General features: G+C 31.5%; 1 protein-coding gene across 2 annotated transcripts in view; it reads left to right on the plus strand.

Annotated features, from left to right (window-relative positions):
* LOC145286230 (protein unc-80 homolog) overlaps nucleotides 1–16301 on the plus strand; it is a 542234-nt gene that overhangs the window by 142677 nt on the left and 383256 nt on the right. The window lies entirely within an intron of this gene.

Here is a 16301-nt window from a genome sequence, read left to right on the forward strand (position 1 = left end):
AATGTTTATATATATGTAATTAATAAAATGATAAAAATGAAAAAATAATCTTCATCCAATAATTTATCAAGATACAAAAAGCTAAACATGAATAAGTGAAGCAAATAAAATAAGATAATCAATTGATGACAATTCAAAGTTAAATAAAATTTATTTCATTATCAAATCAATGAGGAAACACATATGAAATATGAAGAAAACTCATTAGAAGAGAAGAGCAAGGTTATATATATATATATATATATATATATATATATATATATATATATATATTATATAAGGTTATTGTTTTCCAGGGGTTAAGTAATCAATGAAGTTTAACAAGGCTAATACAAGAGTGCTCAATACCGAACTAGAGCAGAGTATACTCTTTATCTGTTTTACATAAGCAGTAATATGTTGCTACACAGTCATGAGCATGTTTCGGCCAGCTAGTTACCAGTAACTCTTCAGTAACCAGACCTCTTCAGGCGATACAGCTTATACAAAAGAAAAGTTTGCAATGAGAATATCAGGTCTTTCTCGTCACCAGAAGTTAATATCAGGAGATTCCGTCAAATGTTGTAAAAAATAAGATTTGGTTGTAAGTAAATAAGACCCAATAGGGATGCGGATTTGAGTCTGTGTTGTGATATAGGAATGAATGGGAAAGGATGTGGGGTTAAAGATCGAGATAGAGGTATTGGAAAACTAGAAAGAATAGCATTTGTATGCATGTGCGATGGCCGCTCTAAATCTTAAACATACTAGTGTGTATAGGTTCAAACAGTAGGAGAATGTGGATTTGACATATCTATGCTAAAAGGGATTTCTTATTTAATCAGAGTTATTCAGTTATAAAAGTGCTTTTAATTTAACTAGAATTATTATGTGGTCAGAAAATGTACAACTTACGTTGCCTTATCTCTCTTCCTTATCTCTTAACCTCTTCACTAATGTGTGTAGGGATGATAGTGGTGGGGTGGGGATATACAAGGAGGCAACCTAAGTCGTACTGTTTCTGACCACATAAAAATTCAAGTCAAATTAAAAGCATTTTTATAACTAAATAATCCCGATTAAATCTGAAACTCCTTATAGCATAGATATGTCAAATCCACATTCTCTTACTGTTTGAACCTATACACACTAGTATGTTTAAGATTTAGGGTGGCGATTACACACGCATATGAATTCTATTCTTTCTAGTCTTCCATTACCTTTATATCCCAATCTTTAACCCCTCCCATCCTTTCCCATTCATTTCTATATCTAAACACAGACTTAAATCTGCAACTCTTTTAGATCTTATTTGCATACAACCAAATCTTATTTTTCACAACATTTGATGGAACTTCCTGATATTGACTTCCTGTTATGAGGAAGACCTGATATTTTCATTGCAAACTTTTCTTTCATATAATATGTATCACCAGAAAAGGTCTCTAGTTATTGGTAACTAGTTGATCAAAACCTGCTGACCAAAACCTGTGCAGCAAGATATTACTGCTTATGTAAAAACAAATAGAGAATATATATATATATATATATATATATATATATATATATATATATAAAAAACTAGCATAAAATGATGATCAGATCAATGTTATTTGAATTGTAATCACTTGTTTCTTATTGATGACAGTTCAAAGTTAAATAAAATTTATTTGATTATCAAATTAACGAGGAAAAACGTTAAATATAAAGAAAACCATTGATTACGATTCAAAGTTAAATCAACTTCATTTGATCATCAAATCTATAAGAGAAAAAATATGTGAAATTTGGACCATGGTGTTTCGAAGTTTAATGCTTCTCATCAGGAGAGAAGAACAAGGTTATGTTATATATTAAAAGAAAACTTGCATAAAATTATGATCAAATAAATTTCATTTAAATTTTAATTGTTATCACTTGTTTCTTATCTATCTATCTACTTTATATATATATATATATATATATATATATATGATAATTAAATGATGTAAATTAACATAAGTTATTATTCAACAATTTCATAGAGTTTCAAAGATTAGACTTTTTTCTTCAAAAGAAAATAACTTTTAAAAAATTTTAGACTTGTTATAACATTGTTGGTTAGCACAAAAATATTGAAAACAAATTTTCAAAAAGAAGAATGCTTTAAAAAGTGTAAAAAAAAAAAAAAAATTGGATATTTGAAGTGATATTCATTAATTCAGATGTAGTCACATAATAAAATTCAATTAATGCAGTTGGTTGAAAATCAGTAAAATCCATAAGATCCATAAATCTGTAGTGCTGGTATTAATATATCTGCAGATGTGGTGTAAAAATATTCAGGCCCGGTAAATGATGATTAGGTGAAATATTTTACCATAAAATTCAGACAGGCAGTGTGTATATTATGTATTAAGTTGCTGTTTTTGTTGATGCCATTGTTTGCACTACAAAGTGAAAAATGAGAATTTTATAGGCTTTTTTTTTTTATTTTGTGATATTCGTTTATATCCAGCCCTGTAGACGAAATAAATTGTTTAGTAATATAACTCATGTAAAGAACATCATCAATAAAAAGCAGCTTAGTAGGTAAAATATTGTCAAAAATAAATTCCCAATTTTTAAAACATATCTATACACACACACACACACACACACACACACACACACACACACACACACACATATGTGAGAAATATAGAAAGGAAAAACAATTAAATACAGTAAAAAATAAAAATTAAATGAAAGATTTCACCAGTTTCATTCACACCAATGGACACCATTTTATTGTTCCGAATGTAATTGGTCAAATCTCTTTTGATTTTTATTTCTTCCTGTGTTTAATTGTTTTTCTTTCTGCCTCTTATATATCCTGTCTATATGAAATTTAATTTTATGATACATTGTGTATTTTATCCTCATATATATATATATATATATATATATATATATATATATATATATATATATGTGTGTGTGTGTATACAGAAGTGTATGTCTGATAGATTTTAAAAGTTGTTCGTAAATATCATTTAAGCTGAAAAATTATATTTTAATTCTGATCAGCTAATTTTCATTTGTTATTGTTGTACCCTTTTGTACACACCACACTAATCTACTTTGTTACAATGTATTAATAAATATTTACTGTGGTTCGTGAGTTTGCTAAAATGGGATATTCTTAAACACCTAAAAAGAAAAATCAGCTAAGAGGAATAATTCATGTTATGTTAGTAAGAGCTAACATTCATTATTTGCTATTTTAGCTTAGATATTGAACCTAACAAAAAAACATAGGACAAATATTTAAAAAATAAATTTAAACCTAACGGACCCTGGATAACATTGGGTTGTACAGCTAGTATTCATATATAAATATTTCTGTAAATATATAGGGGAATTATGCAAATTAACATTCATAAAATTTATTGTGCAAAAACACCAAATACAATATAAAAACGATTCCACAAAATTTCAAACAATAGGCTTTTTTCTTCAGTATAAACTTGTATAATTGCTGTCTGGAGAGGGGGTAAATAAAATAATTGCTGGTTAGTGGAAAAAAATTGTAATCTTCAAAAGAGGTAATACTTGAAAAAGTTTAAAGTGATGCCCATTAATCAAAATACAGTCATATAATTTAATAGAATCCAATCATAAGATTAGTAGAAAGTCGGTAAAATCAATAGTATTAGGTTGGTGCAAAAATAATGTTTTCGACCTGAACGTCAAAAAACGACATTATTTTTGCACCAACCTAATATCAGGATGAATATGTCCATAGAATCAGTGTGAAAATATTCAGATCGGATCCAGTCTTTAGATGCTTAGGTCAAAAACTGCTACCGTAAAGTTGAGACAGTCAGTGTCCATAATTTTAAGTTAAGTTGCAAGTTAAAGTAGATTTGTTAACTTGTATAAAGGTTTGATAGTTAATAGTTCAATATGGCACTTACATTGCGAGGTGTGCAGCTTCCAATTTTGAAATATATATATATATATATATATATATATATAATTATTATAGTAAAAAAATAATTATATATATATATATATATATATATACAGCACAAGTTAGATGATGTTGAGCCTAACCAGTACTAGTTGTGTCTTAGGTGATGTATGTGAAAGGATGATGAAGTCTCCCTGAAAAAAAAATGTTTGAATAAAGCTCTAAAGATGCTCTTGGCAAGTTCTTCAGTTTAACTTGCTAATTCATACCTGTTGACATAGTGGAACAAACGATCTCTAGGTAAAGGTTCTGTTCTCAAACTTAAGGCAAAACTCTGTCATGAGAGTATGTCTTAATTAAATTAAAATGAATTACAATCACCTATCTAGGCAACACAAGTGAAATATGACTAAAGATTGATGTATATCCACTACATGGAGGGTCTTCAAGTAGATGTAGACAATTTTACAAAGCACAGCGATCCCATCATACACAGGAGTGGCAGCATACAACACCCACACGTCCGAGTGTGAGATGTAGTAGATGAAGAAACATCAAAATAACACGATCCTGGCTGTAACGCATCAGATGGAGAAAATTGCCAGTTTCACTTTATAAGTGTCCATGAAAAAGAATGTCACACAACTATGTCTCAAGTAGTATGGTCACGTCACTTGCTGTCAGTCATCCAAAATACTCCAAAGTGTGCTGCATATTAATTTTGATAACTTGAAACCATGTGGTAGGCAACTTAAGACATGAAAAGAATCGGTTGATGATGACCTGATTATGACAGGTAGCATAAGCGAAATGGCAACAGACAGAAGTTAGAAGTCATTCATGAAGCATTTAACTTCAGAATATGAAAAGTGAACATAATATAATGATTATAATCTATATACATATATATAGGTGTGTGTGAGAGAGAGATATTTTATAGATATCTGACAGAATGTACAGGAGAAATAAAATGGAAAACAGGTTAAAGCAAAGACAATCCAAAAGGAAACACAAAAGTCAAGCCAGAGACATTGATAAAATGATGTTTCTTCTCAAAGGATTTATTTTTATTAAGGCTTTTTCAAGATACGTAATATAAGGGAAACATAAAGTATTTATATGTACAGAACTGGGAAGTAGGAGTAAGATTCCCAAATGTACATGAGGTGGAGGTGAGCGTTTACAAGAGTAGGAGGAAGGCATGGTTAGTATGTATTTATATAATACTAAAACTTTGATAATCTTGTTTGCTTATTTACACATTGAATCTTTTTAGATTCTAGCACCAGCAGCATAAGAGGAGAGTAAGCAGATGACATGAATGATGAATTAATCTATAAATGCCTTATCAGTCTTCATGGCAACAAGGGTTTAGGTTGAATGGCATAAATATAGTTTTATTCACTAGAGAGAGCAGCATTTGAAATGTAAAATAGTGGACATGTTGTTACTTACAACTGCAATAGGTTATGACTAAAGTGATTTGGATGTAAGTCGACCCATGTTAAATTACAATAAAACTGTAAAATGATATTCTAACTATTTTGACATTAATAAAATCATTTAACAGTATTCGTTTCTGAATTTGATCTTCCAGCCAAGCATTCAATGATTTATCCATTTTATGGATGGATCCAGTAGGTTGCTTGCAAAATCTTTTACAGCTTGACAAATTCTTTCTCTGTCTCTCAAAATCATTGACACGATAGAATGTGATAACTGCATATCAAGCATGATTGAGTTAACTTTTTTCTCTCCTTCGAACTGTTTAATCAATTAACTTCTCGTTTCTTTCCTTATTGCCAGGCTGAAAAGTAGATAACGACAATTTCCTCCGCTTTAGACAAATTTGGGTATCTTTTTAAGAAAATTAATAAAAATGCAAGATTTTTAAAAAGAGGATGCGGAAGTTGTTTGCTGTAAATGTGATTGAGTGAGCAGCATCACCAAAGTGTGCATGGAAGAGAGGGTGACAGACTGTAAAATATACATAGTAAATTTAAGCTCAATGGAGATATATTTTCGGTTTCAGAGCATATATATTGATTCCAGTGACCAAAAGAGAGAATCAGTTGACAATTATAATTTTTGTTTATTTTTTTTATTATTTTTGTATTTTTTTATTTATAATATAGGTGAATGCCTATATTATTCCATTACTATCTTACACATGTTTCGCCAAGGACTATATTTTCCATCACGATGATCAAACACATGTAAAACAGTGATGGAAAAATATCAGTAGCTGATTATTATTTAAAAAAAAAAATTTTAAATATAAAAATTTATGATTGTGGACTGATTCTATCTTTTGGTCATTTGAATGTAACTTACAAGTGCACATATAATATTTAAAGGTATTATAATATATTGCATATATATTTTTTCAGTATTTACTTCAATAATGCTCAATACGTGAGTAGAGTTTAGTCATATGAAAATATATCTATGTCAAATAATCTACATAAAAGTGTCAATACTTCATTCAAACAGAAAATCATCAGGCTAAATGCGTGGATTTTATGTTAGTGATTGTTTTTATGTTTAGATAGTGCTTAATCATGCTAACTAACCAATCAAATTTGTTATTATTAGTTCTTCTATTAATATATATGTGTGTGTGTGTGTGTGTGTGTGTGTGTGTGTGAGAGAGAGAGAGAGAGACAAAGGTAATAAGTTCCGGGTTCTTTGTTTAAAATTGTTTTACATGAGGAACTTGGAACTTATTGCCTCATTATATTTGGAGCTCTTAATATCAGTGCTATTGATCTTTAGTTGATTAAGTTCAAGTGTATTGTTAACATGAACAAAAAAAAATATTTTTCAAAAGTGCTCAATATGTGTGCAGAGCTTATAAATAAATAAAAAATATATAAGCATTGTAAGAGGTCTTTGTGGATCAATCAACATTTCAATATTTCCACATTAATCGATCTGCATAAACTCCTTTCCATGTTTATATAAACTTATATATAGTCAGTCATACATAAGTTGAATATTTTATAAGTTGATGACAATCTATTTTTACTTTTTTCTTAACTGACATCTCCAAAGCTTATTTGTGCAATCTCACTAATTTCTGTTAAATTAAAAATAGATGGTAACTTTAATATTGTCTCTACAACTTTCTGAGATGAAATGCTTTTATTTACATGTTTAGACTGTTATCTTTATTGCAGTTGTTATTAGATAATGTTATAGCCATTATAATCACTGCCATTCTGAGATCAGTTTTTTTTGTTTTTTTTTTTTTACTTTTGTTATTTATATATTTTGGACTGCTATCTTCATTATGACCTCCTTACTCTCCATCCTTCCTCAAGTGCTTAAAAGAAAGATGAAAAGCACTTGTACATAAGAATATAATATAGACAGATAAGGTCACTTATATATGTAGATGGATATTGCTCTTATTTTTAGAATTAGAGTAGGTGAGTCAAAGAGGGCAAACAGCATCTGACGGCAGTTGAACTTTTCAAATTTTCTAGCCAGCGGATTTTCTGACAGATCTCAAATCAAACTGGTTAGTATAACACTTTTGGACACCCACGTATCCACAACTACCATTACTATTCCAGAATTTCATCTACACAGTCAGTGTAGCCGTGCCTCCTCCGGTACAACTTGTGTTGTGTATTGTTTAGTTAGAGAACGGATTTATTTTGTTCCATTTTTATGTAGGTACTCTCCATGTTAACAACTGAATGTTATTTTTTCGGCTAAACAGGTTCCATCAGTCTTAGCCACCCCGATGTAATAACCCTGTTTACTTTAACCTCATTATAATCATCAAATTCACCCCACCTGTTATGTCATAGTAATCGTCTAAAATTCAAAAGAATTAAACTCTATAGATAAACTGATTATTATATTTGTTACATTTGGATAATAATAATTGCTGTCCATCTTATTACACTAAAAGTGAGTCAGTCACAGCTTTTTTTTTTCATATATATTTTGATTACAAACTACATGCTAAAATATACTTTTTATATCATTTTAAGATTGAGTTATGTTTTAAAAAATGTTCTGTTTTAATTCTACTAATTAGATATAATTTGTAAGTTGCTTATCTCTAAGTTATCTGTATTTCTCTCGCACCCTCTCATTCGATTTTTGATTCATTCACTCTCTAAGATTTTTTAATGTCTATGTAAGCATTTAAAGAAAGAATAGCTCTCTTTTTTCCAATGTTGTTATCTTATTTACATGCATTTGTCTGTAAACACCACAAACATATGTAAATTAGATGACAAAATAATAAATCTTTTTACTTATATATAAGAAGAATAACAAATGATAATACTTTTATAATAAAAAAAATCTTGTTTTTAGTTACACAAGAAGAATGTCTCTTTTTATGAATCATAAAAAAAGAAGCCTTCTAGTACTAAATGGATGGATTGCAACAGAACTATTCCCAGTTGAGGTGACTTTTTGATTTTTTTTTTGTGATGACCCACATTATGGAGAATTTTTTTTCGATGACCCACATTATGGAGAATTTAAACACATATATAGTGAACTTTTTATATATTAGTACGGGTCCAAAAACTTCTTTGCTCCTATGATCAATAAAAGGATTTTTTGACGAACATAATGAGTTTTTGTTTCCTGTAATCTAGATGTACAGGTTTACTTCCCCTTTTAAGTCCTACAATTTTGAATATAGATTAAAGGCTATAGATTACCGGGGGCAAAGACGGTTGAGAAAGATTTGTTACATTTTCATAAGACTATGCATGGTGAATCACTTTGGCTGCTTGCTTGAGAAACTTAACCATATTATATGCTTCTTTTTTAACAATAATATCTGCTTTTTTTCTTTCTATGATTTGTCTAACATTTTTATTGCAATGTTATTTGTTATTTATTGACTATTAATAACTTTTGAGCTTCTGATTCATGTTACATTTCTGTGTGTTTGTTCTTATCCCAATTTGCTTTTGCCTCTTGTCAATTGATACAACATTCTGTTTTTTTTTTCTTTTGGGTTAAAAATTTAAAACTATACAAATTCATTTGCCATCATTCTACCATGTGGAAAAGTATTTATAAACTATGGAATATCTTTCTTCTCTACCCATAAGCGGCTTGGTAGCAAGCAGAAAAAAAAGCAAGAGATGATTAATGAACAGAATTTTAAGAATAAAAAAAGAAAAAAATAAACAGAATAAATTCCAACAGAAAATATTAACCTACATTGTCTTTGAAATTGTCCGTGTTAGAATGAAAGTGAACTTTGCTTTGTGTAATTTCATAACTAACTTGTATAAATTACTTAAAAAAACATGAATGCAACACACTAATCACATTTTGAACTTGGTTATTGTGTGTTTGCAGGCCAGTAATAATCAAGAGTAGTATAATTAACAAAGAGTGTACATACAAAAGTATATTACAGAAGTTCATGTCATGTTTCTGGAGCCATAACTGCCACAACATTTAGATATAACTGTATTTACTGTCTCTGGGTGAGTTCATTTGTTCCTGAAATGGATAGATTAGCTTACCTTATAACAGTTCTTTTATTCATTTTCCAATGCCAATAAGAGTTATGCCATGAACATATCCTGGTAAAAGTTATCATTTTTCTTGATTGTATATTTTTGCTAGCCCAGGACTATGAAGAATGTACTCCATCTCTTTCCTGAAGGAGATAATGCTTTAAAGGATAGTATTATAATGAACAACTATATACTATATTACCACCTTTTAAAATGAGGAGTAATGCCCGGGAGGAATGGTCTCATGACAACAGAACAGATACTACACTATCTCCTCAAAGAAGGAAGTAATGCTTTGGAGAATAGTCTCATCATGAACAAATAAATACTACGCTACATACCATCCCTAAATTGAGGATTGAAAGATAGTACAATAGTACCTTAAAAGAAGTAATAGTATAGGTTCGACTTCAAACAGATACCAAATCTCAATTAATAATAGATAAATTCTTAATTTCTTGATGGTAGGAATATTTTATTTAAAAATAAAATAAAAATGAAGTATACATTTTTGCAGAGAAAATAATATTAAAGTTGAATGTAGTTTGAAACAGAACGATCTATAGAATTTTACCTTTATGATCCTAATACTCCTGATATTTATTCAAGCATTTTAATTTAGTTTTACTAAAATGAACTTATCGATGAGAAATCAATAAAGAAGAACCTACAAAAAAAAAATAATGATGACATAATTATGTACAGTGCTCAGATGCATAACAATTCATCAGAACATCATCGTATATAGGATAATTGTCCGGTAAATAAATCGTGTGTGGGTTATGATATAGACGAGTGTATGTGTATGGAGGGAGATATCAAGTGCAGTTTGGGTAAATATAGGGAAGCCTACAAGTTTTAAAATATAATAATAATAGATAACATCACTAATAATGGGAGCGCTAGGAACAATATCAAAATCTTTGAAAAAAGAATTAGAGAGATTGGAACCAGAGGGATGTCTGAGAAGATACAACGGATAAAAATAATGAAAACTGCAGAAATATTAAGGAAAACCTTTGAATGTGGAGATTAACACACATGAACTATAGACACAAACTGGACTCATAGAAACGGCTACAAATGTAAAACACAAAGAAACATCACATGATGAGGAATCATGAAAACTGAAACTGTATAATTGTAAGATACCGCCCTTCCTTTTTTTTTTTTTTTTTTTGTGTGTGTGTCACCAAAAAGCAAGAACCACACTGAATAATGAGGAGGATCAAGAAGGATGGAGAGACTGAGAAAAGAAAGCACTAGCCAGACCTCCACTGGCTGAGTGCAAAGAGGACTTAAACTTTAGGGAGATTTATTCCCACCCAAATCCCAGTGAAGACTGATGATCGCTGCCAACAAGAAATCAATAAGTGGCTGTTGCAATAATGCAAATTTTTATGCAAAGGTTATCAAAAGAGGTGAAGAGTACTCAAAATTTGAGGAGACTTGTTGTCACTCCAAACTCCAGAAAACACCGTTGTTCTCAAAGAGCAATCTTTGATGATGACTTGTGTGACTACTTCTAGTTAGTAAATAGTAAATAGTAATACTAATGAAAGTATTGTGATCGGTGCTCATCAAAATTCATGTATTGTATATAGGAAAATGTACAACTGTTAGTGAGTTATGATATGTGTGTGTATATGAAAGGGGATGTCATATGTAGTTTTCAAAAAAATTGTGAAGAATAAGGGTTTTTAGGATGCAATGTCTTGGCAGCTAACAACGAATGTAAGCAGTTTGTTTCATACTTCAGCAATAATTAGTGTGAAAAAAATGTTTATGAAAATCTTGGGTGCTGTGCTGCTTTCAAACTTTGTGGGCATGTCCACGTATGGAAATTAAAAAAATGTCTGGGATTGTTGTTCATGTTGGTGATATGTTCAATGATTTTGTGGATGTTTATCATTAGAAAATATTTTTGTTCATATGAGAATTCTGTTTGTGGTTTGTTACTGTCTCTCACAAAATAACAACGGATAAAAATGCTGAAACCATTATCAGTACAAACTATGCGTTCAGCAAAGTCAAATTATAATTTTCTCAAGACTGTTGAATTTGTCTTGTTTGAGTAACAATTCTAAGAAATGAAAACCAAACTTCAAAGATTTTGCACTTTTCAGGCATGTCGCCAGATTTGGTCGGATGCCAACCTGTTAAGATGCCATTCTGAGTTTGATTCCAACCTGAGGATACAAACTTCAATAAACTGTCGCCATTGGTTGTTGAGTGCCAAGATGTTGCATTCTTCAAACCTTTTGTGTGTCTCCAAATTTGGTAAAACTACACCTGATATCATTATGATTTCATTATTATTTATGGTATCTTGCCTGATTGCAGTGCAATGAGAGATGTATGATCAAACGGGTCTGAAATTAGAAATCTGACACCAAACCAATCAGGTCAGGCACTTTAAAGCATTGCACTTACTATGAAGGTTATCCTAAGGATGAATTAATTACGCTAATATGGTTATGTGGAGTGTTTATTCTCTTAGATAAACCATTGCAATAGCATGAATGTCTTAAATTGCAAGAACGTTGACTGGTCAAGGAAAACTTGGGTGCAAGTGATTTGACAAGCCTGCACAGTGAAATTTGGAGACAGCTTATCTACTGAATTATGAGAAATGGAGAATGAGTTTGTGTAATATCAGAAAATGGCTGACCCCTAAATATAGGAAAAATTACCTTAAATGAATGGAAGAATTAGAGTAGTCAGTGATTCTTTTGCCATAGTTTTTCTTTTTCACTAAATAACTTTAAAATGGTTTATACTTAATAGTAAAAGATGAATTAAGTTGGAGAAACTTCTGCCATTAATTACTAACTGGCAGTGTTATTACTGTTGACTGAGAGAAGAATCTATCAGGCATGTCTGCATAGTATGATTATGTATGAAAGTGAAACTGTTGAGTAAGAATTGAGGATATGTGTTGCATGGAGAGAAATCGCATGAGAATAACATGATGGATAACATGAGAATAATGAGTTTTAAAGAAAGACTTGAATTTGATGACTTGAGAAGAAAATTAAATTTTGACAGTATAGGGAGATGAGTGCAAAGTAGAAAACTTTGTTGGTTTGGTCACATTGAAAAAAATTGATGAGAATGCTTGCATTAATACATGTAGAACAGTTGAAGTAGGAGGTCAGTTTGCAGGGAAACACCAAAGAAAACATGGGAGGTAGTGCTAAAAATGGATTGGATAGAAAAAAGGATAAAGACCTGGGTAGAAATAGATTATTTTGGAAGACAATTTCTAAAAGCTGTTCTTCATGTAAAACAAACATGAAATTGAATATGATGATGGCGATGATAAAAAGTCTATAACCAAGTAAAAATTGGTTACCCATCATAAAACTTGGATCAAACCTAGCATACACTGCTCATCCCAATCTTGACTGTACTCTCTTAGAGCAAGTTATGATCAACATGGTAGGTTTTATGCTTCCCAAAAGTGGTTTTATAATAAACAAGGTATATACAACATAAAAAAATTAAAAGAATTATAATACTTGATATTATTTTTCATTAAAGTAAGCAGTACATGTGAACAGAAATGGAATTAATTTTTGACACATGTTCAGACTGCTAAGAATCGCTTGTGTATTGGTTAATAATATCACACATGTTAAAAAGTAAAAGGCAGTTTAAGAGGTTATAGTGAATAAAGACATTTTATTTATTAATAGTTTGCCTACAACAAATGCTAAAAACATTAAATGAGACAAATAAGGCATAACATCACATACAGAATACATTGTTGCCATACATAGAAAAAGGCACAAGTTATTCATGTAAAAAACGTTAAGTGCAGATTTACATTTTCTCACGACTTCTTTTCTGTTAGGGAATGCGCTCCTGTCTGTAGCATGAGCAAATGTGGATAAGATCTGATTTGGTCTCTCAACCATGTGTAGAACATGAGCTCGGAAACAAAATGACCAGTTTATGAAACTTGGGGATCGTTATGAAATATATATGGAAGAGGACAGACTAGAGCGAGGACAGACTAAAGGGAGACAAGAAAAGCTTAAATAACTTTTATTCTGCAAACAAATCTACATTTGTATTTACAACAGCCAGCGTCCGTTAATCAATATGAAGACATTTAAATGTAAAGCAAAGGGGCACCACTCTGCGCAAAACAATAAGAGGAAGTGACTGGAGAGTTTTACTAATTCACCACATTCTCTAGCACCCGGGAAAGTCCAGGTCTGTAAGCTTCTAAGAGACCAGGTTGCTACAGGTGTGTCTGTTCAAACTGAAAATAGAGAAAGAAGGAAATGTTCAAAGTTGGTAATTTTTCATAAGGTTTTCGTCAAAGTCTAGAGAAGCATCGAAAAGTTGTTATCCCATAGTCTTCTGAAGGGGTCCTCAAGTTATCTTCCCAAAGTGTAGGTTGAGGCGATGTCAGGGTGGAGTATTCTATGGCAGAGTTCTCAAGGTCAGCTGAGTTTTCAGTAGCAAAATTTTTTAGGTTCCTCAGTGGAGAATGAGTTGTTGATCATTCTGCAGGGCAAGTGGAGGGTCCGACCGGATAGCAGCATCTGTAGAATCTAGTTCTAGATGTAGCTGTGAACTGTCTGCTTCTTCTCCTAGGAGTGCAATATGGTGAAGAGACGCAGTCGTTTCTCTTCCATTATTCAGCTGCACTTGAGCATAGTTTGGATTCACATTGAGAATCTCAACTGTATCCACTAAGGGCTTATATTTGATGCCACATATATGTTACTTCAGGAGTGCAGGTGTTCATGAGTGGTACAGTTGGAAGCAGTGGAAAGTAATGAGCGTATACAGTGGAGTGTTACGTCTAGAGCTTTTTCTTAGCTAGCAATAGGGAGATTGCTTGTTTGCAGCACTAGGATGATGAAGCCAGATAATACCATTGTATCTCTCTGCCTGCCTGTTGCCTTGAAAATTGAAGACAGTAGTTCGGCTAGTGGCGATTCATCGAGAATGTAGGAATACCTTCAGTTCATCTGATATGAACATGGTTCCCTGGTCAGAGTGCACAAAAAAAGGGTTCCCAAAAATGGAAAATAGGTTTGCTAAATGTTTCTTTACTGTGGCTGCTGAGACATCAACACAAGGGTAGGCAAAAGGGAAGCAGGAGTATTTGTTAACCACAGTTAGTATGTACCTGTTGCGAGTGTTAGAAGGTAGAGGTCGTTTGAAGTCCATATTAATCTCTCAAATGGTTAGCTTGCTTTAATGAGTGGTTGAGGAGACATTTTAACAAATTTTGGCTTTATCTCAGAACATACCTGACATGACCTAGTTATTGCTTTTATATCTTCCACAGAATAGAGCATGTTCTTACTCCTAACAAAATGCAGCATTCGAGTTACTCAAGGGTGACATAAATTCTTGTGCAAATTAAACAATTTGTCAGTAGAGATGGCAGATGAGTAAATCAAAGATAAAGCAGCATTTTATTTTCCAGGGCGATACACTATGTCGTAGCTGAAGCAGCCAAGTTCTAATTTCCACCTTGTAATCTTTTCATTTTTTATTTTGCTTTTACCTTTAGGGTTTAGCATGAAGGAGACAAATTTTTGATCTGTGATGATGTTGAAATGCTTCCCGAGTAATAAGACTTTCACTAATGGGTATAAGACTTTTCACTAAAGGTCCAGGAGACTGAGGTTCAATCCTCAATCGAGTCATACCAAATTTTGACTTAAAAAATGGTATTTGATGCCCCCTTGCTAAAAGTTCAGCATTATAAGAGGATGATTAAGAGCAAGTGGATAATCTTGAGAATAGTGGCAACATCCCTTCCATCTTGGTGTCACAACTAATGAAAAGAGAGACTTCAGCTCAGTCTCCCACAGCTTAGCTTCATCAAATTATGGGATAAGGCATTTCAGGCAGAATGTGATATTGGAGTTGCAGTTGATGATACAGTGATTAATATGAAATATTTTCTCTATAAATCTTGCTCAAAGTTGTAAGATTTCTCTTGCATGTTTATCCCAGTCATCTCATAGAATGCAAATGGATCCTTACCCTGGAAGCACACTTTCAACTTTTAGGAATCAGTTGCTACAACCCTCAAGTGACCTTTAAATACCTGCATGGGGCTACATATTTGTGATGTCCTCATTAGCTACCATAACCATTAAACCTACTTGAGTTTGCAGATTAAACCATCATTAGTTTATTATATACAAAGTAATTATTATTAATATAAAAGATCAGTGCATTTGCCAATGACTTAAAGAAATTATTTGGAACATGTGGAACAGGATCATAGGCTTAAGCAGAATAACTGTAGTTTTAATTCAATTCTAAAATTCAGAGTTACACATGTCATAGTTTAATGATGTCATTTTGTTCTAACTGATTGCTGTGGAGTGACAGGCACGTGAATTAGCCACAACGAAATAATGTGTTACAACTAGTGTTGGAACAATTAATCGGAATCAGAACTTTTTGAAGGTTTCTGTATCGGAAAAAATTGTGCCTATTTTCTAATGCCAAAAACGATTCTTTTAATTGTTTTTTATTTGATTTTGTTAAAAGCAAAATCTTCCACTGCTGGTAGTAATGATAAAATAAGGAATATTTATTGATTTTTAAACTATCAGTAAAACTAAAATTGATTGATCCCCTCTCACAAGGTTATTTTTATGTTTGGGAAAATATCTGCACATTTAACGTGTGTTTTTATAGTAATCGTGAAAAATAACAACTCTAGAATTAAATATTTAGAGGTTCATAAAAATCAGAATCGGTAATCAAATACAGAATTGGTAAATGTATCGGAATCAGGGAAAAATATTGAAATCGTCCCATCACTAGCTACAACATTCGCATTTGAAGAGAAAAATTGATTAAAAATTATCATGTTGTAACGATAACCTCAATAC

This window comes from Euprymna scolopes, chromosome 10 (assembly GCF_053919585.1).
Source record: "Euprymna scolopes isolate OS-2025 chromosome 10, ASM5391958v1, whole genome shotgun sequence".
In the NCBI taxonomy this organism is placed as follows: Eukaryota; Metazoa; Mollusca; class Cephalopoda; order Sepiida; family Sepiolidae; genus Euprymna; species Euprymna scolopes.